The sequence below is a fragment of the Canis aureus genome, chromosome 17 (assembly GCF_053574225.1).
Source record: "Canis aureus isolate CA01 chromosome 17, VMU_Caureus_v.1.0, whole genome shotgun sequence".
NCBI lineage: Eukaryota > Metazoa > Chordata > Mammalia > Carnivora > Canidae > Canis > Canis aureus.
The window spans coordinates 42,054,385-42,081,592 of NC_135627.1; the positions used below are offsets into that span (position 1 = coordinate 42,054,385).

General features: G+C 33.4%; 1 long non-coding RNA gene across 2 annotated transcripts in view; it reads right to left on the bottom strand.

Annotated features, from left to right (window-relative positions):
* Positions 1–6,671: 6,671 nt before the first annotated feature.
* The window catches only part of LOC144287544 (uncharacterized), a 77,235-nt gene continuing 56,698 nt past the window's right edge, over positions 6,672–27,208 (bottom strand). Inside the window, exons 5-8 of one of the 2 annotated variants that reach the window (XR_013355328.1) lie at positions 11,604–11,728; positions 9,581–9,719; positions 8,962–9,165; positions 6,672–6,807 (exon numbers count right to left, since the gene is read on the bottom strand). This is a non-coding gene — a long non-coding RNA (uncharacterized LOC144287544). The remainder of the gene's footprint in view (positions 6,808–8,961; positions 9,166–9,580; positions 9,720–11,603; positions 11,729–27,208) is intronic. The other variant, XR_013355329.1, reaches the window with a different exon arrangement.

Here is a 27,208-nt window from a genome sequence, read left to right on the forward strand (position 1 = left end):
GGAATGCTGTAAAAACCATCTTCAAAGGTAATATTATTCAGATTATATTCTTTACAGTTTGCCTGTCAGTGAGTGCAAAATAAAGTATTGACCTGTATTGTATTGGTGCATAATTATTAGTAATCAACAATCATTAATAAAATAATCACTAACACACTATCTTGAGAAATCTTAGACAATTTAGAATATCTTTGTGTATTAAAAATTATGAAAGACATACACATTAACATAATATTTAGCTGCCTTATAACATTTCTATACCAAAGCAGGCTATAAATAAATGAATACATAAATATGAAGTGCAGATTTACTTAGGTTTTTTTTTTCTGCGTAGGAAACCATTAATAAAATATAAGGAAGATAAGCTCTTTGAAATTTTTTTAATGATATATATACGTACTCAAGCATACTTAGAGTTTAATTTGATTTCTTACTTTCTGTTAGTATACACGATCATTGACATTCCCTATTCCAAAACAAGGAATGACAAATTATATGAAACACCTACATTTTTTTCTGAATAAACACTGGGTTAAATTTTATTGTTCCTGAATCAGGTGAATCAAATGATTCTATTGAAAGTGCTTTCACACCCTGAGTTTCTGCTCTTCCTTATTCGGTTCTGTCTTAATTAATTACCTTGATCTTCATTCTCTGTTAAGTTGAAATATCTCTCTCCTTTTTATCCATTTGTTAAACATGGAATATGATCTCCTATCCTAATAACCTGAGAATAAATCAAACGATAAAAAAATTTCTTAAAAAGGCTAATTGATTGTGAAGCCTTTATATTCCACTGGAAATATTTTTTGATTAGAGAAGGTTTAAGTTGTTCATCTTTATATGTCATCAGTTCATTAGGAAATGCAACCTGCATTACCCAAGTTCAAGACTAACGTCCAACAGGAACCATAAACTCTAATCTTGCTAGATTGAGCACTGCCCTTTATCTTCTTTCTCATAAATGTAAAGATAAAATAGAGACTCCGCTGGATGCACCCTTTAGCAATTATTTCCCCTATGATCTTTGCACTGGGATAAGGGCCACATGTGAAAAGACTTATGCACTCTGATAAAGATTCTCAGTATGAAGCCAGCTTTGTTGTATTTCATTCTGACAATTCTTACACAGACGTTTTTTGGTGTCTTGCTAATTTAAAAGGTGCCACTTCTTATAAATGGTTAACTATTAAAGTTTTTGAAGCTTTGGCACTGTTCTGCCTTTGTCATTGACACAATCAAAGAAAAATAAAGGTCTCTGGCTGAGGTGAAAATTGCATCATTTACATACCTTGAAAACTCAGGAAAGAGTCAATTCTATTGTCAAAATAAAGTGCATTACAGTAAAAAGATTAGGCAGGAAAATGATATTTATTAAGGTAGTTATAAACAAATGCTTTGACTTCATGTCTCCTATGGCATGCCTATATTTATTGCAGGAACTGAGAGTGTAAATATTTACTCTTTATATGATATGGAGATAATTCAGCTCAAGGACAGGAAAGCACTCTAGTTTTGCTGTGTGTTGGGAGATCTTCCTGCATCTTTAACATGTAAAGTGAACTTAATATTTTGTATTTTTTTAAATGTCTTCTCTTACTTTATTTCTAAATAATCATTTTAATTTTGTGCTTACATTATGTTATAGTGTAAAAGGCTATATATCTATATCCTTTCATAATTTGTTTACAGAATAAACTTAGAACAAAACGAAGTTTTACCCATTGTAGAGGAGGAAGATCTTCCTCTGCCCTGTGGTCCTTCTAGCTAGACTTAGAATCATTTTTGACAGATTAGAAAGAGGGACACCTGGGTGGCTCAGTGGTTGGGTGTCTGTCTTTGGCTCAGGGCATGATCCTGGGATCCTGGATTGGGCCTGCTTCTGCCTCTTCCTAAGTTTCTGTCTCTCTGTCTCTCTCTCTGTCTCTCATGAATAAATAAATCTTTTTTAAAAAAGACAGATTAGAAGGAGAAAATCAAATTCAATAGGTGTACGTAGGTGTATAGGTGTACTTAGGTGTACATACGGGGAAATTCACGCAGATGTGAAATTCCAGAAACAATGAGGTGACAGTGAAGCTTGTATGAGCAAAGATCAGGGGTAGGGTTTGAGGAAACAAGAGAAAGCTCATTTGTAAGGTGAAAGATGTGTGGAAAAACAAGGTAGCCCTATTAAGCAAGTAAGTTCCTTAGGTAAAGGAAGATCTCTGCTAATACTTCTCTTTCCAGTGCAGGCTCTCCTTCCAATGTAAATTTAAGCAGTTGAGGGGAAGACAGCCTTTCCTGCATCTGCTGGGTTTTGATTACTTTTAACTTAGAATAATCTTTATGCCAAACTGGCAAATTCTGGGATGTCTCATCCTGCACAGCTTCACCTGTACTTTACCTGAACTTAATTTATAAAGTTTTATGAAAGTCTTCTTTCCCACTCATGATAACGTGTCCTATTCACTGACAGTGGTTTTAGTTTTCTTTTTTTCTGTTTTAAGATTTTATTTATTTATCTGAAAGAGAGAGGGCATGTGAGAGAGCACAAGTTGGGGGGACAGAGGGAGAAGGAGAAGCAGACTCCCCCCCTAAGCAGGGAGCCTGAATGGCTGGGAGCCTGAATGGTGGGTGGGAGGCTGGATGCCAGGACCCTGGGATCATGACCTGAGCCCAAGGCACTTAACTGACTGAGCCACCCAGAAGCCCCTATTTTTAGTTTTCTATAACTAATTTGGGATATGTACAAAGATCTTTGTTCCTAATACAGAACACATATATAGGCATGCAAATGAGGCATCTCATAATGCAGATCTGAAAGGGAAGAATATAAATAACCATAAAACAAACACTAGTTTTCAGGGTACCAATAATTTGTAAACAAGCTCTTGCTCTGACAGAGGCACTTTCTTGAAAGTCTCTGATTTTCATTATCCAGATTACCTCCCACAACAGAATGCTTTTGATAACTTTCTCCCAACCAATTAGTTCTCTGGCTCATCAATATTTCTGCAGAGCAAAACAAGAGAGGTCATTTTGATTTCTATCATAATATACAGATATCTACCATTTTAAACTTCTACTGAAAGACAATTCAAACTATTAGATTATTATTTTTCACAATCTAGTGCCATTTGTCTGAAGTATTGAAGATTATTGGCTTTATAGTCAAATAAAGAAAAATACTATACAGTAGCTAGCCAATAAGAAAGTGGAGATCAGTTTTCTCCCTAACATGTATTCTTATGATGAGGAAAATACCTCTTCCCATCTCTACTTCCAGATACGCAGAGAACTATGGAAGATTTTGTTCTTCTCTCTGTCATGAAACACCTAATGGTGGTTTCTTACACAAAGCTCAAGATTGAAGTGTTCTTCCAACCCTGACACAAGAAATAACTAAGAACCAGAAACTTTCCCCAAAATATTGGGGGGGGGGGGCAGTGGTGAACTGTTATATTGAGACAGTTAAATATTTACTATCAATTGTCAATAAAATGAAATTTTGTTTGTCATGCTTGCTCTGTAAACATTTTTAGGTAACTTTGGATAGAGCATTTTATATATATATATATATATATATATATATATATATACACACACACACACATATATACATATATATGTATATATATGATGTTTATATAATGATGGAAAATATATTAATATTTAAAAATATAACACTGCTACATGAGTTATCTTCTGTACCCAACAATTTAAAAACACCATTTTCTCAGAATTGTGTGCATCAGCAGGGCAAGTGGGCAAGATTGTCCAACATGGCCTCATCTACAAATTTGGTATTTGATGGTGGCTTCTGCTGAGATGTCTTAGTTCCTATCCACATGGCTTTTCATATACTATCAGTCTCGACTGCTTCTTTCAGGTGGTGCAGCATTCTGACAGGGCAGGAATGGAAACCACAAGAATTTTTGGCACATTCTCTTGGCCAGCATGAGCTAGAAAGCCAGTTCAGTTCTTAGAGGTGCATAAATGGATTGCTACTCAGCAGTGTAGTCACCTTGTAAGGAAGGTTGTGAACACAGAGAGAGGTTATTTGTTCAGGAGTATTGTCATAGAAGTCTCTTGTAATGCAAAGAGTATTATTTATTTTTTTTTAATTTTTATTTATTTATGATAGTCATCACACAGAGAGAGAGAGAGAGAGAGAGAGAGAGAGAAAGGCAGAGACACAGGCAGAGGGAGAAGCAGGCTCCATGCACCGGGAGCCCGACGTGGGATTTGATCCCGGGTCTCCAGGATCGCGCCCTGGGCCAAAGGCAGGCGCCAAACTGCTGCGCCACCCAGGGATCCCCAAAGAGTATTATTTAATTTGAGATATTTAATTGTAAAATTTGGTAATGGTAAAATGGTAAAATTTATCTAACTATATACCTTTAACATAAACACAAAGGTAAAGTTATTTCTTGCTATTCGTTTCCTAATGATGAAAAGCATCATATGGAACTAATACTAAAATGAAAAACAAAAACACTTATACCATGTAGCATTTTTCAAAAATTGTCTCTTCAGTTTACCCACATGGTTTAATAATAAATTATTATTGAAATGAAAATATATAATTAAAAATTTCTCGCTGAGAACTACAAATTCACAAGATAAGGCTGTAGATCTCCATGAGACAAATGGATCACATGGAACATTGCCCCTGAAAGTGCCTACAGGGCAGAGTGCTTAGATTATAACATGTGATATATGAAGGAGAAGAAAGAACTTTTATGAATGAGAATTTGAAGTGAATTGGAGAAACTTTTGGGAAGTATGAAGTTCATTAATTTTGTATTATTCCTCTTAATGATAGTTCTGAGTTGCCTAAATTTAAGGACAAACAAAAATGTTACTAAAAATCTCTGTTCTTCCTAAAGGTAATTTTTTTTTCTCAAGTTTTCAACTTGAGAAACTCATATGTTATAAATCACATCCAGGAAAGTTTGTGCAGAGTAGGATTCTTTTTTTAATGGCACCCACATTATGTTTTTTAAAATCATTTTATAAATACATATTTTTAATAGCATAAGAAAAGAAAGGGTTTTGTATCCCCAAATTTCATAACTATTTTTTTTTAATCCAGCAGAACATTTTCCTGCTTACTGATCTTGCTCTTTCTCTAGTTCAGGTTTGTTGATTATTTCATGCTGTTAAGAATATTTGATATGATCCCATGACCAGCAAGACCCCAGGAGAAAATGAAAAGAGCTATATCAATGGAGAGGCTGGCGGTCTCCCACTGCCTTTTGCTGTTCATACATTGCATTTCTTGGGTTTCAAAATAAAAGACTTTACTCTCTCCATAGTGTTTTCCATTTATATAGATCCTAATAGTAGAAATGTAGAGATTGTATACATAATGCATTGCCAAGTTTGATAACACTCATATAGACTAAGTAATGACTACAAATTACTTTTCTAGAATATTGAAGAAGGTGTGCTGATAAGTTATTTTTTATTTTACAGATTCATTTTGTTACTTTTCTAAAGTGAGCAACAAAAGCTCTTTCTGATACATTCCAAGAACTGGTCTGCAGACATAGTATACCTCAGTCAAAGAAATCAAGCATCCTTCCCTACAGAATCCTTAATAGTTACTAAGACATATGTTACATGGAATGTACTATATAACGATTTTAAATAGTTTCTTATAAAAGCAAATGTATGTTATTAGAAAGTAGTAAGTAGTAGTAAAATTTACAGTTACAAAGGGATGCTGGGTGGCTCAGTGGTTGAGCATCTGTCTTCAGCTCAGGTCATGAACCCCAGAGTCCTGGGATCGAGTCCCACATTGGGCTCCCTCGAGGGAGGCTACTTCTCCCTCTGCCTGTGTCTCTGTCTTTCTCTATCATGAAAATAAATAAAATCTTTAAAAAAATAAGGTTACAAACAGAATGATAAATGAAATAATTATATAAATTATAATAAGTGTGATATCATGAGCTTACATATAATTCTCCTATGTCCACAAAATGTCTTTAGGAGTCTATCTGCATAAAAGATTAAGGAACCTTCTGAGAAAAGTAAGGGGAAGAGATGGTGAGGAATTTTTCCAAGAGCAGTTATCTTCAGCTTGGGCGGGGGGGCGGGGGGAAACCCGCAACATTATTTAACAGAACATGGTGCATGCCATTCAGAGTAAAAGTCCCCATCCCATTTCACACGCAAGTACACCATTCTTCCCTTCAAGCTCCCTAGGGAATAGCCAAAGTAGGCTGTTAAAAAAAATTAAAAAACAGAAGCATTTTCAAATGAAAAAGCTGTGAGAAGATTCCAATAACAAGCCAATAGTGCTTTTCTACCAAAATCAAAGACTGTGTCACAAAAGTTGAAATAGGAATTTTCTCCCCTCAGGTGGGCTGAAGTGAGGGCAGGCCAGTAATACTGGTTGCCAGGTTATTTCTGTGGATATCAACATAAGGCAGAAACTGCACTAAAAGTATTGTCAACTACAGAAAGAGTTACTTCTAGCTTCTAGCAGACAGCCTGTACTTAATACGGTTTCATTAAATATTTATGCCATGAATGATACACTAAATTGACCCAGCATAGCCAAGCTTAAAAAAGAGGTAGTGGTTTCTTCAATTGGGCAAATAATGCCTTTGAATGGTGGTAGCAATATAGATGACGGAAATAGTATCTTTCTTTTTTCTTGATTAATGATGATTTTATCAGTTCCAGAACACAATGTTCGTAACCCTAGAGGGAATACAACTCAAAAGCATTATAATAATACTGTTTCTTTAATGGCCATCTTTTTCAGGTAGCAGGGATGATGCTTCACCAACAGACAGGCCTTGCCAACAGGAAGACCTGAGAGAAAGAAGATGGAATCATTAAATCTAAAATGGTGGTCGAGGGAAGCTTTTTAAAACACACAATAAGGCATTACATGGGCTCAAATACTTTTAGGGGGGATTATGAGGGTAGACTGGTCTTCAAATAATTATGATAGGTACTAGAATCAGCAGTATGTTGCCTGTGTAGTTGACATCTCACACCAACAATTTAGAGTCCAAATTTGTTTAATATAGAAATTGAATGATTATGTCTCTTAGCCTGTGTATTGATAAATGAAATGTGTGGTTATGACCTCCCTGGAGCTTCTAACCATAAATGTAACCCAATTACCTATAGCATATGGTCATATATCAAAGGGCGCTTTTTAGAGTGATGTGGGAAGCTTTTAAAATATATTGATGCCCAGACCCCATCCTTGGCAACTTTTAGGTGGGGGCAAAGTATATACTTTTTAAAAAATCCCCAGGTAATTCAAATATGCAATCAGGCTTAAGAACCATCTATCTAAAAGATGCTTTCTCTGTTCTTGCCAAGAGTTATACATCCCAGTCTTCTGAAAGCAACTTCATGGGCTCTTGGTAATGAGACATACATACTCAAATGTTTATAATAGAACTCTAGTTGATTGGAGTGAATTAATCAATTAAGGTTACACAGCGGAGCCTCCAATTCCCAGAAATACTTTATTCCATTGGCAGAGTATTTCTTACGGAAGTTCAATGAGCTTATAGTTGTACTTCTTGCTTAGGGAATTATATCTTTTTAAAAATAGGCTAAAAACAAAAGATAATAGAGTATGAGAGGAATGGACCATGGAATATGTTAAAGCCTAAGTCCAACAGCTATTTTTAGCATAAATTATAAATTAATACTATAAATCTCAGAGTTAAGGGTTGCCTTCAGCACTATAGAGTCCATGCTGTTTCATCAACATCATGATGGTTTTGGAGTGACTGGTTGGCTCAAAGTTGCCAAGGATGGGGTCTGGGCATCAATATATTTTAAAAGCTTCCCACATCACTCTAAAAAGCGCCCCTTGATATATTACCATCTGCTATAGGTAATTGGGTTAAGCTAGAGTAGGCCTGGGGTCCTGAGTTTAAGCCTCATGTTGGGAGTAGAGGTTATGTAAGAAAAAGCCATCATGATGGCTTTTCCCAGGTTTTCTCTATTGACTACTTGATTATATAACATACAATGGTCAACTGTGCCAAATTCTGGGGTTTATTTACTATTGTTTAACTACCAATAATCCTTGAAGATAGTAGAAGACGGAGAGGGGTTGGCATACAGCTTAGGGATTCTCCTGTTTTTCATCTATATGAAATAATGTAAAAATTTTAACTCCCTAATTATCATGGGTGAGGATGTAGGAAAAGAGGAGGGATATTATAGGGGGAAAAGGATGCAGGTGAACAGGAAGAGGTCAAATAAAAGGGGAAGTAGGTATGTAGAAAAGCAACCGGGCAGAAACAAAATGGAAAAAACAGGGGGCAAATTAAACAGGAGAGTTAAGGGCAAGATGAGAGTCCAAGTGTCAGCCCCCCTTCTCCTTTTCTTCTATGCAAGCCAGATTTTGAGCCCAATCCCAGTTTTGGCAAATCCATTTCAGTATTTGGTTGTAGTCAGCAAAATGATGATTTTCAGAACCTACCCATCCTAAATGGGAATAACTTATTGTTTCATATAATTTTTGAAAGCATACCCAATTTTCTAAATGGATATTTCCTGAGGCATTATTAAATACTTACCACTATGGGTCTTTCATACTCTCTTAGAATTATCTTTTTCAAATTCAGTGACCATGCTACATTCTTAAATTTATATCAAGTATAATTACATTAAGTTTATTTTATACTTTGTTAAGCCAGTGCAGTAATAACTTTTTTATCTCCAGATTAATTTCTTTTACCCACAGCAGCAAACCATGCTCCAAACAGCACAGCTTTTTGAGACTATTATTATGCATGCACAGCTGCATCTTGCCTTAACTAGTGTCTGTGATTATTCAGTACAGAATTCTGCATATACTCATTATCCACAGGAGAGTCTTCCTCCTCTTTATTTGTGCACAGCTCAGGAGTGAGACCTCCTGCAAGTTGCAATTTAGATGTAAAAGGAGTTTATTTTAGGAATGTTCATCTTTCAGCACAAAGGGGTACATACCCTTGGTGAAGTGCATTCAAAACTTCCAGTTTTAATGAGAGTTCTATGTGTACATCAATAGGAAATGGGAAAACCTTTGGTCACAGACAACGTCTCCAGCAGCGCGAAAGGCATATTCACTTTCTGATCTAGCTGTTATCAAAATCAGCATGAGTCCTTCTTTCTCAGGTAGGAACTGCTGGATTGGGAACCTGATGCTGGCTCCTCAGGGAACATAATATGGAAGAAAGTTATCGAAGATAGATCATAGAATATTTATGAAGAGCTCATGTCTATATTATGCTTTACTAGTGCCTGTGATACAAATAGTGTAGAAAACACTGTCCCTCCATTTTACACAGATTTCTAATTTGACGGAAAACTGGCAAATAACCTGAATAGCATATTTAAGTATAAGCGAACACACAGAGTAGGGCAAATAGTCTTTGTAAGTCCATGTATATCAAACTTGGTCAACATTATGCCTGTTCATTTAATTTTTACCAAAAGTTGCTCATTTAAAATTTTACATATATTTATTGTTCTGAATATTTGGCAACAGTGGGATACAAGCCAAATACATGATTTGTCTTCAGGAACTATTTGGGAAATATATAAAGAAACATCAAAAAGTACTTACTAATTCAAGTAGGACACGCTGGAGTGCCAAAACATATTTCACAGATGTCGCTCTTGTTTAGGATCAAGGAAGAAAGAGATTCAGATATCTTTTTGGACAAGAAGTTTTTCCATTATGAGACAAATAGTTGTTTAGATTTCTGTTAGGCATGAGAGAGGAAAGTATTATGTTTGGGAAGAGAGTTTGAGTAAAGCTTTAAAATAAGAAATGAAAATGAATTATAAGGCCTTCTTTGAAAGAGGGGTTGTGTTAGGGATTTGAAGAGATGAAATTGGAACAACGGATGGAATTTATTGTGCATGATCTAGAATGTCAAACAGGTGTTTGAGCATGTTTCAGAGGAGAATTATTAAGACTTTGAAAGCTGCACAAAAATCTAAATTCATTTTATTTTAATAATCTAATATTTCTAGATATTAAGTGACAAACTTAATGCAGCCTACATGTAATGATACATAAGAGAAGTTCAACATCATGATGATTAGGATAATAGTAAATACATAGAAGTGATTGCTGGCAGGGCAATATTCAAAAAGATAGTCTCCAAAATCTAACTTGAACTTGGAAAAGATTTTACTAAATTATTTAGAATAGAAACAAAGGTGAAGATGGCATAATATTTAAAAGGAAAGAAAAGGACTGGGTTGCTTAGGTTGTATTGAGAGTTTCTTAAACTTCTGTGTATGATAACTCACATGGGTCACCGTGGAGGGGCAAGAAAGCAAAAGACAAGTTTTTTCATAAACTACTTTTACTGGGACATGGATCATGATAACCTCTGTTCTGGACATTGCTCATTTGACCACCAAGATTTTCTAAAGCTCAGGGATGCAAACTTTATGTAACTTAAAGCAGTTGAGCCAACCTTAAGTAAACTTCAGTTTTTAATGAGAGTGTTCTAGGAGTAAAATAAGCCTCTGTTGAGTCATCCACATCTGATGTTGATGTAAAAGTGAAGAACAGTACCTGCTTTTGGTGACAACAGTAGTGGGAGATTCTATAAAAGGTCTGAGGTCTATTTAGAAAATGAGTCACTGCAATATGAAGCCTGCTTTTATCAAATGATATAATATCATGTATGGTTTTCCCACAAAACAAAACAATAAATTTAATTATACCAAATCCGTTTAAATCTAGCCTAATCTGTATCACATAGGACGCTGAAATGTCCAGTCCAGAAATCAAAAGATTGATACTAAGAGAAATCAGCAATTCCTATGTTCTTCTGAATCTCCACTGTCCGTTTTTCCCCTTCAGATTCTGGAATTCAGATTATTAATTAAACATATATATAAATCAATAATATAAGGACAACTTATAGTTTATTGCTAAATCTAGACACTGTTTTAAAAAGGATGCTATTAGGGATGCCTGGGTGGCTCGCAGTTAAGCTCTGCCTTTGGCTTAGGGCGTGATCCTGGAGTCCTGGGACTGAGTCCCTCATCCGGCTCCCTGCATGGAGCCTGCTTCTCCCTCTGCCTGTGTCTCTGCCTCTCTCTCTGTGTCTCTCATGAATAAATAAATAAAATCTTTTTTAAAAAAGGATGCTAGGCAACCCCGGTGGCTCAGCGGTTTAGTGCCGCCTTCAGCCCAGGGCGTGAACCTGGAGACCTGGGATCGAGTCCCACGTCAGGCTCCCTGCATGGAGCCTGTTCATCCCTCTGCCTGTGTCTCTGCCTCTCTCTATTAATAATAACACCAATATACCAGGTGTAAACTAGCTGTCCCCTCAAATTAGGACATATGGCACCCTAATTATAGAACATTAGAAATTTTTCTTCCACATCTTTTTACTCTGGATAATTTAAAGTTTCATCTAAATAAGTGAATCAGAATGCGATGTTTGTGAATAGTCATAGAAACATTTTTCTCAGTAAAGAATCAACAGTATTTGGAAACCAACAATATACTAGGGAGGGGAGTTAAAGATTTGGAAAAATCAAAGACGAGTTAATCAGGATGCTTTCACCGTACAGAACAGAAAACAGATAGTAGTTTAAACAGATATGGGATTGTTGCTCACCTAAGTCTGGAGTAGGTGGCTGCTAGCATTGCTTTAGTCTTTAAAGGCTCAATGATGTTTTTGATATTCTTATGGCCTCTCCTTCATGGTCACCGATAGTTTCGAGCCCAAGTTATCATACGTATCTTACAGGAAGAAAGAAAAAAGACAATTCTTTTCTAAAATACTTATCCCATGCATCATACACCTCAATGAATAGATCTCTGCTACACAGCTATGGGAGATTGAAACAGTGCTTAGGACGGCAGGGATAGGGAACTGGGATTATATCAATCAATATGGTATGACACGATGATGTTAAGATTTCACATCAATACAATTTCAGGAAGGCAATGCCACTCATTGGAATAGGGAAGAGGAATCTTGTTTGCTTTATAAGAGGATTTGAGTGTTTTAATATAATCAGTTTGATATAAAGACTCTAAAAAAAAAAAAAAAAACCTTCCCATAGAGAATTCAACATATGAAACTGTGGGGCATAAAGAACTATAAATTGCAAGTTGAGAATCATATGAATTAAGCCATGGTACAACAATATCATGGGGGACAACAAACGCAGACTGGTAACAGGGAAGGAAAACGTTTTGTTCTATTTATTAAATTACTTCTCTTCTATTTTGTGTTTTATGTTTAATACCAAATATAATTATACCAAAGATAAACAAACAATGGCTATGGACTAAATCTGGCTCCCAGTCTTTAAAAAAAATTTTTTTTAAATAAAGCTTTATTACAACATAGTCACTCTCATTTAAGTGTTGCCCATGGCTGCTGTTGTGTAACGATGACAAATATAAGTAGTTGTGACTCATTATTTGCTATCTAGCCCTTTACAGAAAATATTTTCAACCTCAATTTAAAGTAATAGGGATAGAACATAAATGCCTATATTTTTTCTTAAATGTATCTCATTGAGAAGTAAATAAAAGTTTTATAGTGAATTTGGAGCTACTGAAACAAATCTTTGAGTATTTCATGTAGTCATCAGAATATGTTATGATATGTTTTTATTATCTGTTTTCGGGTGAGCTTAGTCAACTATATCATTAAGTTCATTAGCATTTTCAAATAAAAATAGTCTGATTTAAATAGAATTGTATTTTTCCTGTTATTTTTAAAGTTACTTATTTAATAAAAAAACTACTGAATGAGATAATAAAATTCTGAGAGTAGTAAACATATTTATACATATTTCTTGTAACTCTTGTCTTGTTCTGCAACCAAAATAAATATTTCCTTTAATTTACATTATTAAGTATTCCTATAGATTTTATTCTTTCTGAACCCAGATCTCTTCTATTTTTTTTGCATTCTCCCCTGAGAGTTCTAAACAGCTACAAAGAATTGAACTATTGACTCAATGTTGATAAACAATCATCATATCCCTATTTTTGGCTGTGAATTCTTTTCTGAACCAGAAGGTGGTTTGTGCAGATTCTTAGAGGTATATCCAGTAAGTAGAAATTCTGCAGATAACTAAAATCTAGTATATTCACAGTATAAAACATGATCTCTCATGACCCTCCGAAACATTTAGGTCCATTGGCCAAATCAAGACAATCCAGATGAAACTTGAGTGGCGTTCTGGACAAGGGTGGAGAATCTGTCTAAGCAGCTTTAGCTCTGGTCAGTGGCCCAGATTTAAAGAAGATGCCTTCTAAATTCCACTATATTTGGTACACTTTTAATGTGTATCAACACAAACAAAAAATTAGAATACCAATATAAAATAACAATAAATGATTAAAGGAATTATTTGCACTTCTAATTTTTCACAGAAATATTAGCATTAATTCAATGCTTGAAAAGTCATTAGATGCAATAGGGATAAGAAATGGACAAGTTTACATAAGATGAAATTCCTGTGATATTCTCTAAAGAAAAAGTATATTTTTAAATAGATGATTTTGTCTCCAAAAATATATTTTATGTGACATGATGAAATGAAATCCATATAATCATAGAAAATATTTTCTCTGTGTTGTACATAAAATAATTTCTATTCAAATCAGAGCTACTAATTTTATTTATTTTTTTAGAGCTACTAATTTTAAGAGATTTAAAAATAAGAGCCTAAAATATAGTTCAGGACATACTCATATTAAATCGTAAATTTTGTTTGAATTCCATTTTTAGAATGACAAACACTTAAATTAAAATTTGATTAACACAATATAAACATCATTAGATCTAAACTCTAATCAAAGGGAACTGCCATTATACCAGTATGGATAAACTACTACTATAACCTGACTCTCGGAAGAGACAGGGATTAAAATATAGCTGCAAAAATCAAATTTTCGCTTCCTTTAAAAATCTACAGAGGCAAAAAATTGTAATGTGTTCTTCTAAAGCATCTCTGTTCTTAGGTTATAGGGTTCATTATGGTGAATTCATTACCCTACCTTCTTCTATAAGTTATCTATAGGAGTTTTAGGTTTTACAACACATCATATATTTCCATATAGCTTACCCTGGTGGATTGACAAGAGTTTCAAATAGTATAAATACATGAAGAGATTATAGAAGAATAAAGTACTTAACAAAAGTATATTGGAAATTAACTTGGAACTTGACACTTTATTCTCTATTATTCAGTTTTTCACCTTATGGATAGATTATCTTACCAACTGCAAATCTCTCCTGGGCAAGAACAATGCGTTTCAGTATTAAGGCTTCAACATACTACTGGGAATACCACCAGAACTTAATTTAATGTAAACTAGTAGTAAAACAATCTAGTGTATTGTGCTCAAGATTCACTTTTATAGCAGTTATGAGAGTACCCAGCATATTTATAATCACATTTCTGTGCCCTTGAGGAAAGAGTGAATCTTAGATGGAGATCTTATCCTAGTTTTACATTGTTAAATTTCATTTACATTTCATCTTACACTTGTCAATATAAGATGCAAATCTCTGATGGTTAAACTTGTCTTAGTATTATAATATTCTACATAGGTACTTATTAATTATATATAAGCTTTCATTGTCCCAATTGTGCTAAAATGTGTGTCTGTAAAACTGTGCCAATGTTTTTATTTTCCGCGTATCTTTGTTTGCTTTCATTCCTAGGTTGTTTCATTGTAATGTGCCCTCTATACTATGCCCAGTGAATTCATTATAGGGATACTAAAATATAATTACTGTATTAACCTAAAGTTATTTTTGAGTGCCTTCTTAATACAAGTGACTTTTTAAGTTATATTACAATTAATCTTTTTTCTCCTTAATCCTCAATCATTCTTAATCATGTTTAAATAGTCTTAATCATGAAACATTCTTAATCATTCCCAAATACCTTTAAACATTCTTAATCATCCCATTCTTAATCATTCTCTGCGTTTCAGGGATACTTAGAGATGCTGATAAATGTGCTATCTATATCTGGCCTTGATGTTTTAATGTCTCATGATTTCATGTCTATAGTTCTTCTGTTATTCCTTTTCTATGCAAGATAGTAATTAATAAGTTCCACAGGTGTGAACATATGAAAATCAATCTTCAAAAAGGAGATTTTCTGTTTACCTAGATAGATTTCCATTATATACTACCAAAAGTTTCTCAGCAATTGCTTTGTTTTCTGACCCTCTTGGTGTTGTATTGATCTTCACTGGCAAGAACATTTTTACCATTCTTTACATGATTAATTTCCCAATGGTAGAACAAGAAATAAGAATTGTTCATAAGATGTCAGGCTCTATATGTGTTGGAGAGAAAGCACTGGAAGGAGCTAATGGTATTCCTTTCCCCCTCTTCTGAAGCCAAACTTTTTGAAGATTTGAGACTATGATTATGGTAAATTAAAAGTTAGGCACTAGAGCCATGTTTCTGAAATTGTTTTTTTGAACATTTCATTCTCTTCATTTCGTACATAGCATATCCATAAATTTCAAGACCAGTGGTTCAGTTTTGAACTAGAAAAGCAACTATTAAAATTGTACCTAGAATATTGAACAAATAGACATAATAATGTACCCTGTTCTTTAAAACAATTCAAGCGGTGAGAAGCAAATTGCACATATACTGTGTAATAAATAATGATTGAGCCATAGAATTATCTTTGACACAGACATTGATTTGATAATTTGCTCTATACAGAAAATAGAAATATTTCTATTTCTAAATAGAAAATATTTTTGAAATTCTGAATTCATTTTGAAGGTATAAAATGTGGATGATTTGATATACATTATAAAATGATTACCTTAATTAAGTTAATTAGCACATCCACTACCTCATATAGTTAACATTTTTGTGTTGCCTATGTGGTGATATTGTGGGATTGTTAAGCGTGATGGTCAAGAAAGAATTCTTGAGATGTTTTACGGGGCAACTAGTAAGTTTATTTAAGTAGCACAGGGATAGGACTCACGGGCAGAGAGAGCTGCACTTTTGCTATATGAAGCTAGCGGTTATATGCTTAGTGCTCGGTGGGGGAGGGAATGTGCAGGGAGTATTAGATCATAAATGTCTTCTTCAAATTTCTACTCATAAAATTACTTTCGTAGGATTCCTCTGGTGCTTATCATTCAGTGTGATATTAACTATTGGTGACTACATGGCAGTCATGAAACCCTTTAAGGTGTAGCAACCAAAAAAAAAAAAAAAAAGAATGTAGCAACCAGCATATATTTGATCCTTAATGAAACCATGCAGGCTATAGATCAGCCTTCTGGTCTACAAGTGAACATTTTTCTGCTTCAATCCCTCATCAGTGAGAACACTTAAGATCTACTCTCCTGACAAATTTCAGATGTACAATATGGCATTTTCAATTATAGTCACTATACTGTATATTAGATCCCCAGCACTTATTTATTTTCAAAGTAAAAGTTTGTACCCCTTCACAATTTGAAACTTACAAAAATAAAGTCAATGAGGATATTGTTATTAAATTTAATTTGTTCCTATAGCAGAATTATTAGAACCTAGTTCTTAAGTGTACTGACAATTTTTTAGATGGCTAATAGAATTTTAACAATAAGATTAATTACTATGGTATTTAATGTAATACATAACATATAAAGGTAAAATAGCAGCGATTATGATACTTAGATCTTAATCTACTCATGAGAAATGTTATTTTATCTTCATTTAAAAAAAGTTTATGATTTCAAATTAAAATTGCCTTACCTAGGACTATAACGTACTTTAAAAGTATTTCTACAAGATAATTGACTGCTTTAAAAACCATAGTTATGTGTTGTGAGGTTTATAATATTTGTATAAGTACATCTATGACAAAGGTAGCATAAAGGCTGGGAGAGGGGAAACAGAAGTATACCATTGTACAGTTCTTAAACTTCATGTGTGGTGAAATACCCCTTGGAGATATCCTATGTATACTCTAAAGCTCATCCCTTTTCAGCACTCCCTCTCCTGGATAACGTATTTAAAGAAATATGATGAATAGTTTTAATAGCATGTTATATATTGTCAAAGGAAGGATAGTGGATTGGAAGATTCCCACTTTCATATAAAAGAAACAATGCACTGAGATAGAAAAAGGTTGAAAAAATTAAGATGAAAGGTATAGAGTGAAGGTATGATACACATGAAACTGAAATGTAAGAATTCAAAGAGAGACAGAATGGAACGGATGAAGAGATACATGGTAAAATTCTGCCAAAATTGATGTAGAGGCATTAAGATTCAGGTTTGAGAAGTTCTGTGAATCCCATCCAAGATAAATGCAAGGAAAACTACAGATTGCCATGTCATAAGGAAAAAGATAAAGAGCTAAAGGGCATTATCTTAAAGTAAGCAACAGCGACATCTACTGCCAATTCTCAAGAAAAAATAAAAATTAAGCAAAAGGAGGACTACAATGTCATCATATATACTCGAATAGCAAAATAACAATGAATGGCAACCTAGAGTTCATCATTGCAGGAGAGAGGGGGAGCCTCTCCAATAATAAAGTTGAAATACACGTATTTTCGGATAAATAAAAACTGATAGAATTTGTCACTAACTTTCACGGACTGGATTTGGAGATAAGGCCTTTAAAGAGATAACTAAAATTAAATGAGGTTATAGTGTTGGACCCTAAGAAGAGGGAGAGGCACCAGGGATTTGCACACAGAGAAGAAAGGCCAACTGAGGACAGAGAGGGAAGGTAGCCATCTTAAAGCCAAAGAGAGAGGCCCACTAACTCTTTTACCTTGAACTTCCAGTCTTTAGAGTGGTGCAATATAAATTTATTTTGGTTAAGTCACTTATTTTGCTGTATTTTGAAACAGTAGCCCTAGCAGAGTAACATACCCACAAACCCACACCACTTTTCAGATATAAGATATAAAATAAAATTGTGTGATATGACAAGAAAAAAATAACATAAATGCTTTCACAAATCCAAGTGGATATTGAATGAATAAAACAGTAATAATAAAAATTTACTGTGTGTTTAAAGAAGGTACCATATTAAAGCACATGACAAAGATGGCATATGTAGCAGGAGGGAATTAAAGTTAACATGTTCAAAAGATCTTTCTTTATATAAAAAGGGGGGGAGATATACAGCATCATTATTTATTTTATTTTATTTTATTTTATTTTACTTTATTTTATTTTATTTTATTTTATTTTATTTTATTTTATTTTATTTTATTTTATTGAGGTATAATCGACATGTAGCATTATATTAGTTTCAGGTATGCAATGTAATGATTCCATAATTGTATATATTGCAATATGATCACCACAATAAGTCTAATTAACATCTGACACCATATGTAGTTACAAAGTTTATTTTTTTCTCATGATAAGAACTTTTAAGAACTATTCTTGTGGTTACTTTCAAATATGAAATATAGTATTATGAGCTATAGTATTATTATATTATAGTATTCTTATAACAATGATATTATTATTAACTATATGTGCTATACATTATATCCCCAGGACTTATTTATAACTAGAAGCCTGTACCTTTAACCCTTTCACTCATTTTGTCCATCCCCCATTCTCAGCCTCTAGCAACCACACAATATGCTTTCGTATCCTATTAAATTTATTTTACTTTATCCAATGGCTAAAATAAAGAGGGTTTTATAGGATAAAAAAAATGACATGTCTGTTTCAGTAAAACACTGACTACAATATAAGTGACTTTTTTTCTAGAATGGTTCTATACAAAAAGATAAGACTGGAAACAGGAAAGTGTGGCTATACAGTAAAGTGTAAAATGATGGTAAATTCAATTGTCCATGGTGACAATGTGATTCAAAATAGAAGAAAAGACTTAGGAAACATTTATCATTTACACTTAAAAGGAATAGGTTATTAGGATTTGATTTGTAAGGGGAAGAGAAGAAGGATTGTCAAATCTACTGATGGTTTTCCAGTTTGGACAACTGGAATGACTTTGACAATATTCATTACTAAATGATACACAGAAAACCTTAGGTATGTAATCATTCATCACAGACTTATTTAGGTTATTTAGTATCTACTTATGATGGTAGACACATCCACCCAAACCATAAGACCAATGAAACTGACCCTAAGGAAGACTAATTTTATTATTGTGTTTTATCAATGCTGTTGTTTAATAGTTTTACTATTTCCAGCTGTTAACAAATGTGCTCTGTGAGAAATTATCTTTAATTAACAGAAAATATAGTGGCATAATATATCAAACCAATGTTATGTAGCTAACTTCATTTTTCATTTTCAGAAGTCTCTTGGTGATTTTGGACTGAACTAAGGTGTTCTTCACAGTGAGTTCCTTAAGTATTCCTGGAAAGTTCCCAGAAGCTTTGTCCTACAAAATTTTTATTGAAATACATATACCAAAAAGTGCTGAAATCTTAAGTGTACTTAATAAATTATCAATCATATCATTGAAGAGTGAGAAAGTATGAAGCAGTAGCCATATAGGAAAGCAAAGCCTACAGGCATTACATACTCAAATAGAAGAGAGTTGTACTTCTTTGTAAATACAGTCTATCTGCAAAGTGGAGACCTAATAAAATACAGAGTTTGGAGAAGTTTAGGGATTGGTTGCCTTTCAAAAGGAAGTGTTGATTAATGTCAGCTATGGAGGTGTGGTTTTTCAGATGAGACTGTTGATTGGTTGACAGTGTATTCATTGCCTTGAGGCTTTAACTAATTAGCTCACTTCCAAAAGTATGGGGCTTTTACTGAGAATTTACTTTTCCAAGTGTGTTATTGGGTCAGAGCACCCATTGAGAGCAGCTCAAACTGAGGCTGGTCACCAATTAGCTAAACAAGTGTAAAACAGAATCTGGTGGTTGTTTGCTATCTTGGCTACAAAATAATCAGTCTTCCTGGGAACATGGAAATTTAACAAAAATATTTATGTGATATGTAAAGTATACTACTTAGTGTATACAACTTGATGGGTTTGGGAGTAAGTATACATATGTGAAACCATTACCACCACCCCAAACCACGAATTGATAATAAGATAAAGCTTTTCACTTGAATGAAGTAGAAAAATGAATGAAGGAGAGAAACCATGTACTTTGAAAAATGTGAGATTTGGTATTTTAAGTGACTATGCTCCCAATTAGCTATGTGACCTTGGGCAAGTCACTTAATCTCTGGACTTCATTTTCCTCATCTGTAAAATGGATGATGCGTTGGCTCAGCCTATCCCACAGAATTCTAGGAAGCTATGAAATAAGATAATGAATGTGTAAGCAAACTATAAACTGAAAATCATTTCAGTACACAGGTGAAACTATTATGATTTTTTAAAAGTGTATTGTCAATTACTTTCTGAAAAAAAGTTTAATGTGAAGCACCTCCATATACATGGACTACATTATGAAATATAGAGCACTACCGATACCCTACAAGACTTCTTTGGGTATCACTAACACCTCCCATTCCAAAGCAACTAGTAGCATGGTATACAACTTCATAGCTGTTAGTGATTGTGATAGTGACACCAGTATTTGAACTTTAACTTAGATTTAAAGCATATATGTTTTTACACTTAAAACTAATATTACACTGGGTGTTAATTAACCAGAACTTAAATAAAAACTTGAAACATTAAAAAAAAATATTTCCCTCTTTGTCAAAACCAAGTGTCTACATAGGCCTTGGCGGTTTGCTGTCCTCATCCTGTCTATCCTGAGTGGATACCACAATATCTAATTCCTGTACTTTCATAACTTTATTTTTACTTTTTTTTAAGATTTTATTTATTTATTCATGAGAGACAGAAAGAGAGAGAGAGGCAGAGACACAGGCAGAGGGAGAAGCAGGCTCCATGCAGTGAGCCCGATGTGGGATTCGATCCAGGGTCTCACACCCTGGACTGAAGGTGGCGCTAAGCTAAACTGCTGAGCCACCAAGGGTGCCCCTCTTTTGTAACTTTAGGTAGCTATTTTCTCTCAACTTGTTCTTCTTTGAGATTGTATTGGTTGGATCTATTTGGTGCTTTTAATTTCCACATACCTTTTAAAATTACCAATTCAATTTCTATCAAACATTACTTTTGTGATTTGCAAAAATTATGAAGAAATGACTTGGGAAGAAATTAAAAAGCAGTTTTCCAATCAATATATATGGTAAATCATTTCATTTACATAGAAAATTAATTTCTATTTATTTTTGTTCAATAATTGTATAATGCTACATATCTTTTTTATATATTGGCATTCAATTTTTATATTCTATACATTTTGTTTAAATTTAATTTTCCCTTTTTAAATAAAATTCCATGTAAATTTATATGCACAGACTTTGTATCCACCTACCCTGCTAGTTTCACTTAGGATTTTTAATCATTTATCTATAGATACTTTTTGATCCTTTTGTGCCTAATTATGTTTCCTGTCACCAATAATTATTTTTATTTCTACAGCAATTCAAACTTCACTATAGATAGATACTAAAATGTGGATATATTTGCTTATTTTGCTTGTATTTTTGTATGAGATAGCATCTCCAGGATGACATTGAAGAAAATGTTGATAGATACATTGATAGATAAACAGATATAAAGATATAGAGATATATTTGTTCATCTTGCTTATTTTATTGTACTGGGTCGTATCTCTAAGATAAAATTAGAGAGAATGTTGACAGTTAATACCTTTGTCTTCCCAGTTCTGTGGGGCAGGGTGAGGAATTTTGAGAACATTCTCATTTAGTATGTTTGCTGTACATTTTTGTGTTTCATTTTGGTCACAATTAACATTTTATAATTTTTATGGCATTTGGTTGCTATGAGTGGATGATAATAAAAGTGGTCTTTGTGAATATTAAATCAACATCTGCTTTTGGAAGGAGCAAAAGATTCATTGTGATACATTATCCATTTTGTTAATTTATTGCTTAATTAGGTTTTCACATATAGGCAGATATTAATTATGAAATCTGATGTCTTTTAATAATTTCAAACATTCTCAGCCATAGTTTTTCAAGCTAATGCTACTTGCCTCATTGTCTCTTACATTCTAGGACCCTGGTCACACTATTTTAGAACTTTTCACAGGAACTCTTATATGTCTTAATCTCTTCCCTATTTTTATATCTTTATAATTCTTCTTGATAAATATTTACTTCTGATCCACTTGATTTTCATTTCAGCTGTGTCTAATTTTCTATTACACCATCTATGATCTTTAAACTTTGCTAGTTTATTTTTGTTCTAGAATAACAACTGTTTATTTTTGTCATTTACTACACGTTTTCATTTAACTTTAAAACTGTGTGTTTTAAGCTTTTCTTACATTTCTTTGAATTTTATTAATTATATCTGTTTTATTTTTTTCTAAAGATTTGTTTACTTATTTTAGAGAAAGAGCCTATGAGCAGAGGGAGGAGGAGAGAAGGAGGGAGAGAGAAAATTCTCCAGCAGACTCCCTGCTTAATGTGGAGCCTTATGTGGGGCTCAATCCCAGGACCCTGAGATCATGACCACAGCCAAAATGAGGAGTCAGATGCTCAACTGACTGAGTCACCCAGGCACCACAAATCATATCTGTTTTAATTCTCACATATGAAAAAAAGATAAGTGCTATAAGATTGTTCATCTGTTTTTTACATTTTGTTTTTGTCTAGTGATTTTTGGTTATATTTTTCTTCCTCATGTGTCTAAATATACATGATTGAAGGGTAAACATTGTTCATTTGAAGTCCAAAGACTACCTTGGCTTCTCTCAATGACGTAGTCTTCACAGATCACAGGAATGATTTAAAATCTGTTCCTATGAGGACTACTTTTGATTCTATATATTTGTACATCAAAAGCCTGGGAACTTTACACTGGCCTCTTCTCCTTAGCACTGCTGATTTCTTTTCCTTTCTCCCTTTATATTCACTAACCATCAAAAAGCTCTGCTATGCTTCTCAGTCTCCTTGCATTATTCAGCCTTATTAATCCCTCATGCTATAAAATATCTAAGCGAATATAGACATAATAATAAGGAAGTTTCCTCCTTCATCTACCACTGTACACAGTACACAACAGAGTAAATAATTTAATTACTATGATTATGGCAAAATTGAAAGTTTTAAATTTATACCTAAAAGAAAATATCAATATGAGTTTAATATACAGAAAATACATATATATACCTGCATATATAGCCAACAATGAAATAAACAAAATAAGCAAAAGGGATATAACATTTTCATAAAGATGAAAATTATAACCAGTGAAATCAGTGAAAAACTAATAATGTTAGCTCATTTTCATTTGTCATTTAAACATATCCCTTATCTTTGAAACAGACCTGTCATCTTTCTTTGTTATCTCTTATATTTGATGAATTTTATTATTTATTTTTCATTCAAGTTAGGTTTTACAACACAAATATTTTCCAACTTTAAATTACAACTATTTTTATTCATTAATACAGTGAGCCAGTAGTTGCAGTACTCCTGGAATACTTTTGATTTTCTTTTTAGTATTATTGCATCTTTCTTAAAATATATGTAAATGTGTTTATGTTTTATAGGTGTTTGTAAGTCTAGATATATTTTTTCTATCTTTGATTCATTTATTTACATAGCAATTATTATGTTAGCTACTATTTATTAATGTGCATTGAGGCTTCCAGATTAAACATAATGCACTCTTTTATACATATTCTCTGTTTGCCTGAGGGTAATATTAAATAAATCTTACAGAGAGCCCAAATAATGAGCAAACAAGTAAACCCTCCTGTATTTTCCCTGTTTATTAATATTAAATTGCAGCATATTTTTCCAGTATCTCACTGCACTTCAAATCATTTAAATTTGTGGAGGATATCCTTCTAATCTTATATATTTAGAAGGTTGCATGTCTTTGTCATCTTTTCAAATTATGCTTACCCACACTTTGTCAAATATTCATTACAAATATTATCTCTCAGTTGTGGTTTATCTTTTAATTCTCTAGTTTTCCTCTGATGAAAAGAATTTAATTTTAGTTATCCAAATATTTCAATATTTTTTTAGGTTTAATCTCCTCTGCACACTGTTTAATAAATCTCTAGATGCTGAAGATGTGAAGATATTTTCCATTTTTTAGAAGCTTTATATATTAGCTTCCGTATTTAAGCTTATTATATACTTTAGAGTTTTTAATGATGTGAGATAATGTTCAAGGTTTACCCTGGTCTAATATGAATATCAAATTTCTCCAGCACCACTTACAAAACAATAAGTGACGATTTCTCTTTAAAAAAAAATATATTTCATATATGCATATAGGAGTGAAACTGTTTCTGGACCTCTTTCTTCCCCCTATTTATGTCTACTTTTTTGCCTAATAGTATACTATCTTAATTTTTGTAGCTTTATAGAAGGTGTTGATATATGGTAGTGTACGGCCTCAAACTTCAAATTGAGTTGACTGTTCTAACTCCTTAAAATCTTCTTGAAATTTCTACAAAATATTAAAATACAACCTAACAAGTTTTTTTTAAAAGGAAAGCTTTCTGTCTCATGTAAAATATCAGAGAATGCGCACAGAACTGCCTACATTTATGAAGTCAACAAATTATTTCATTTAGAAATAAAATGAGTAGATTAAATACTTAAAGGAAAGGAGGATGACTGTTATAGTAGGAGAAACACCAATAGTAAAAAAAAATGAATTGGAAAAGACAGTAAGAGATTAATTCAAAAACTTTAAGAAAAAAGTAAACATCTAAATATCTAGAAAATTTAATCATAAAGTTATTAAAAATAAACTTCAATTAAAATAAAGCCCCCCCCCCCAAATAAGGGCTACTCACCTCTGTACAGATTTACCTCATGTACAATTTCATTGTACTCATACAATGGAATTCAAAGTTTATTAATGCAATACATGTTTGGAAATAATATTTCCATTTTTGTAACTAAGATTGAAGGACCAAGAAAAGTCACAAAGCAAGAGTAATAGTAATAGGCTAAAGAAGCATTAACAAAGGAAGGTAGGAAAAGTTACACTTTATTTTAGAAAATTTTGAGGATCGTCAAATATCAAGGTATGAGAACCATTACTTCCCTTTGATGCTATAAAGATAGAATTTAAATTCAAAAAATGCCATTTCAATCATTTGTTTTCTTTTTTCATTGTGTTCCTATCTTAAGAATAACTGATTTTGCAAATCTAGGGAAACAGTGATTAAAATTTGATATTTCTCATTTAAATCAGTAAATAATTCAGCATTCTAGAAAACAAAAATTTTATTTATTTTTTTAAGATTTTATTTATTTATTCATCAGAGAGAGAGAGAGAGAGAGGCAAAGACACAGGCAGAGGGAGAAGCAGGCTCCATGCAGAAGCCTGATGTGGGGGCAGCCTGGGTGGCTCAGCAGTTTAGTGCTGCCTTCAGCCCAGGGCCTGATCCTGGAGACCCAGGATCGAGTCCCATGTCAGGCTCCCTGCGGGGAGCCTGCTTCTGTCTCTGCCTCTCTCTGTGTGTTTCTCATGAATAAATAAATAAAATCTTAAAAAAATATTAAAAAAAAAAGAAGCCTGATGTGGGGCTTGATCCCTGGACTCCAGGATCATACCCTGGGCCGAAGGCAGGTGCTAAACCACTGAGCTTCCCAGGGATCCAAAGAAAAACAAAAATTTTAACTAAACATTATAAAACAGTTTGGGTTCTATGGTAAAAGGCTATAATGTATGCAATGGAATGAATCATTTGAATAAAGATATATTTTTAAATGGAAGTTAGGTATTAACCATAAAGCACTTAAAAATGTATTTAAAGTACTAGAGCTAACCAAACATACACAAAAATATATGTTTGCACAAGCAGTAAGAGAACATAATAAATATTCATTACCAGAAAGTGTTGAGGTATCATTCTGTACTTTTATTATGCTTATTCAATCTCACCTTGCTTCTAATTATTCTTCATTTAACCACTTGTGTCTCAGAGGTTTTCTAATATAAAAAAAAATGCAGCTTGAAGCAGAATCTGAATGCTCGGATGCCTTCAAATTCATACACCTGGACATACTTTCGCAATTCATAGAAGCACTTTTGTGAATTACCACTGCCTCAGTGAAATGAGGTGAAAAACTAACATTGCTTTTTTACCTGAGGCATCATCTTCAAAGAAACATTAGGAGCCTGAAAATGAGGTTCTTTAATTCTTCATTTGTCATATTCTTCAATTTCTTAAAGTAATCCTCTGCCATTTTCTATATAAACATAACATACCCACCTTCCCGGATATTCTAGGAATAGAACCCAAACTGGTCTGTGAAAGCACCATTGTATGAACATGTGGATTACAGCAGCTCATAGTACTGTTTTCTCTGCTTACTTACAAATCTAATAGTACTAACTTTAGTTATCCATATAATACTGTCACATGGAAAAGAGCTCATTTCTCAAATTATTTTTTCTCCAAACAAACTACAGTAGAATAAAATCATGCTCCATGGCTTTATGAGAAATGCAGGGCTATAAAATATATAAGCTTAGAGGTTTTTTTTTTTTTTTTTTTTTTTTTTTTAATTTTTATTTATTTATGATAGTCACAGAGGGAGAGAGAGGCAGAGACACAGGCAGAGGGAGAAGCAGGCTCCATGCACCGGGAGCCCGACGTGGGATTCGATCCCGGGTCTCCAGGATCGCGCCCTGGGCCAAAGGCAGGCGCCAAACCGCTGCGCCACCCAGGGATCCCAAGCTTAGAGGTTTTTAACAACTTAGAAGACAAAGAGATAAAAAAAAAAAACCTACCTTGACCCATATCCATCCTGTTTTTCATTTCTTTAAGGTTTTCCTCAAACTTTCTATTCATCTTCCTACTCTCCCCATGCTATCCCAAATCCATAGATTCGTCTTTAACTCAAAAATTGAGTTACAGAAACATGCCTTTTTTTCCTCTGCTGGTATAATAGGGATTGTTTATTTCAGTATGCTAAGTTTCCACATTTTCTTAGAAGGACCGTGATTCCTAAACCTTGGAACCATCACTCCTAGGGGGAAGTAGTAAGTTGAACACATTTGCTTAGAGACTGTATTGATAACAGTGGACAGAGATATTAAAAGAATTGTTGAATACATAGGAAAAATTACTTTTATCATTCAATTCTAGTTATTTTCAGGTGATTGGAAAAGGAATTTCACTGCATAACACACTAGAGTTATTAGAGTTATTTTTTTAAGTTTTTATTTAAATTCC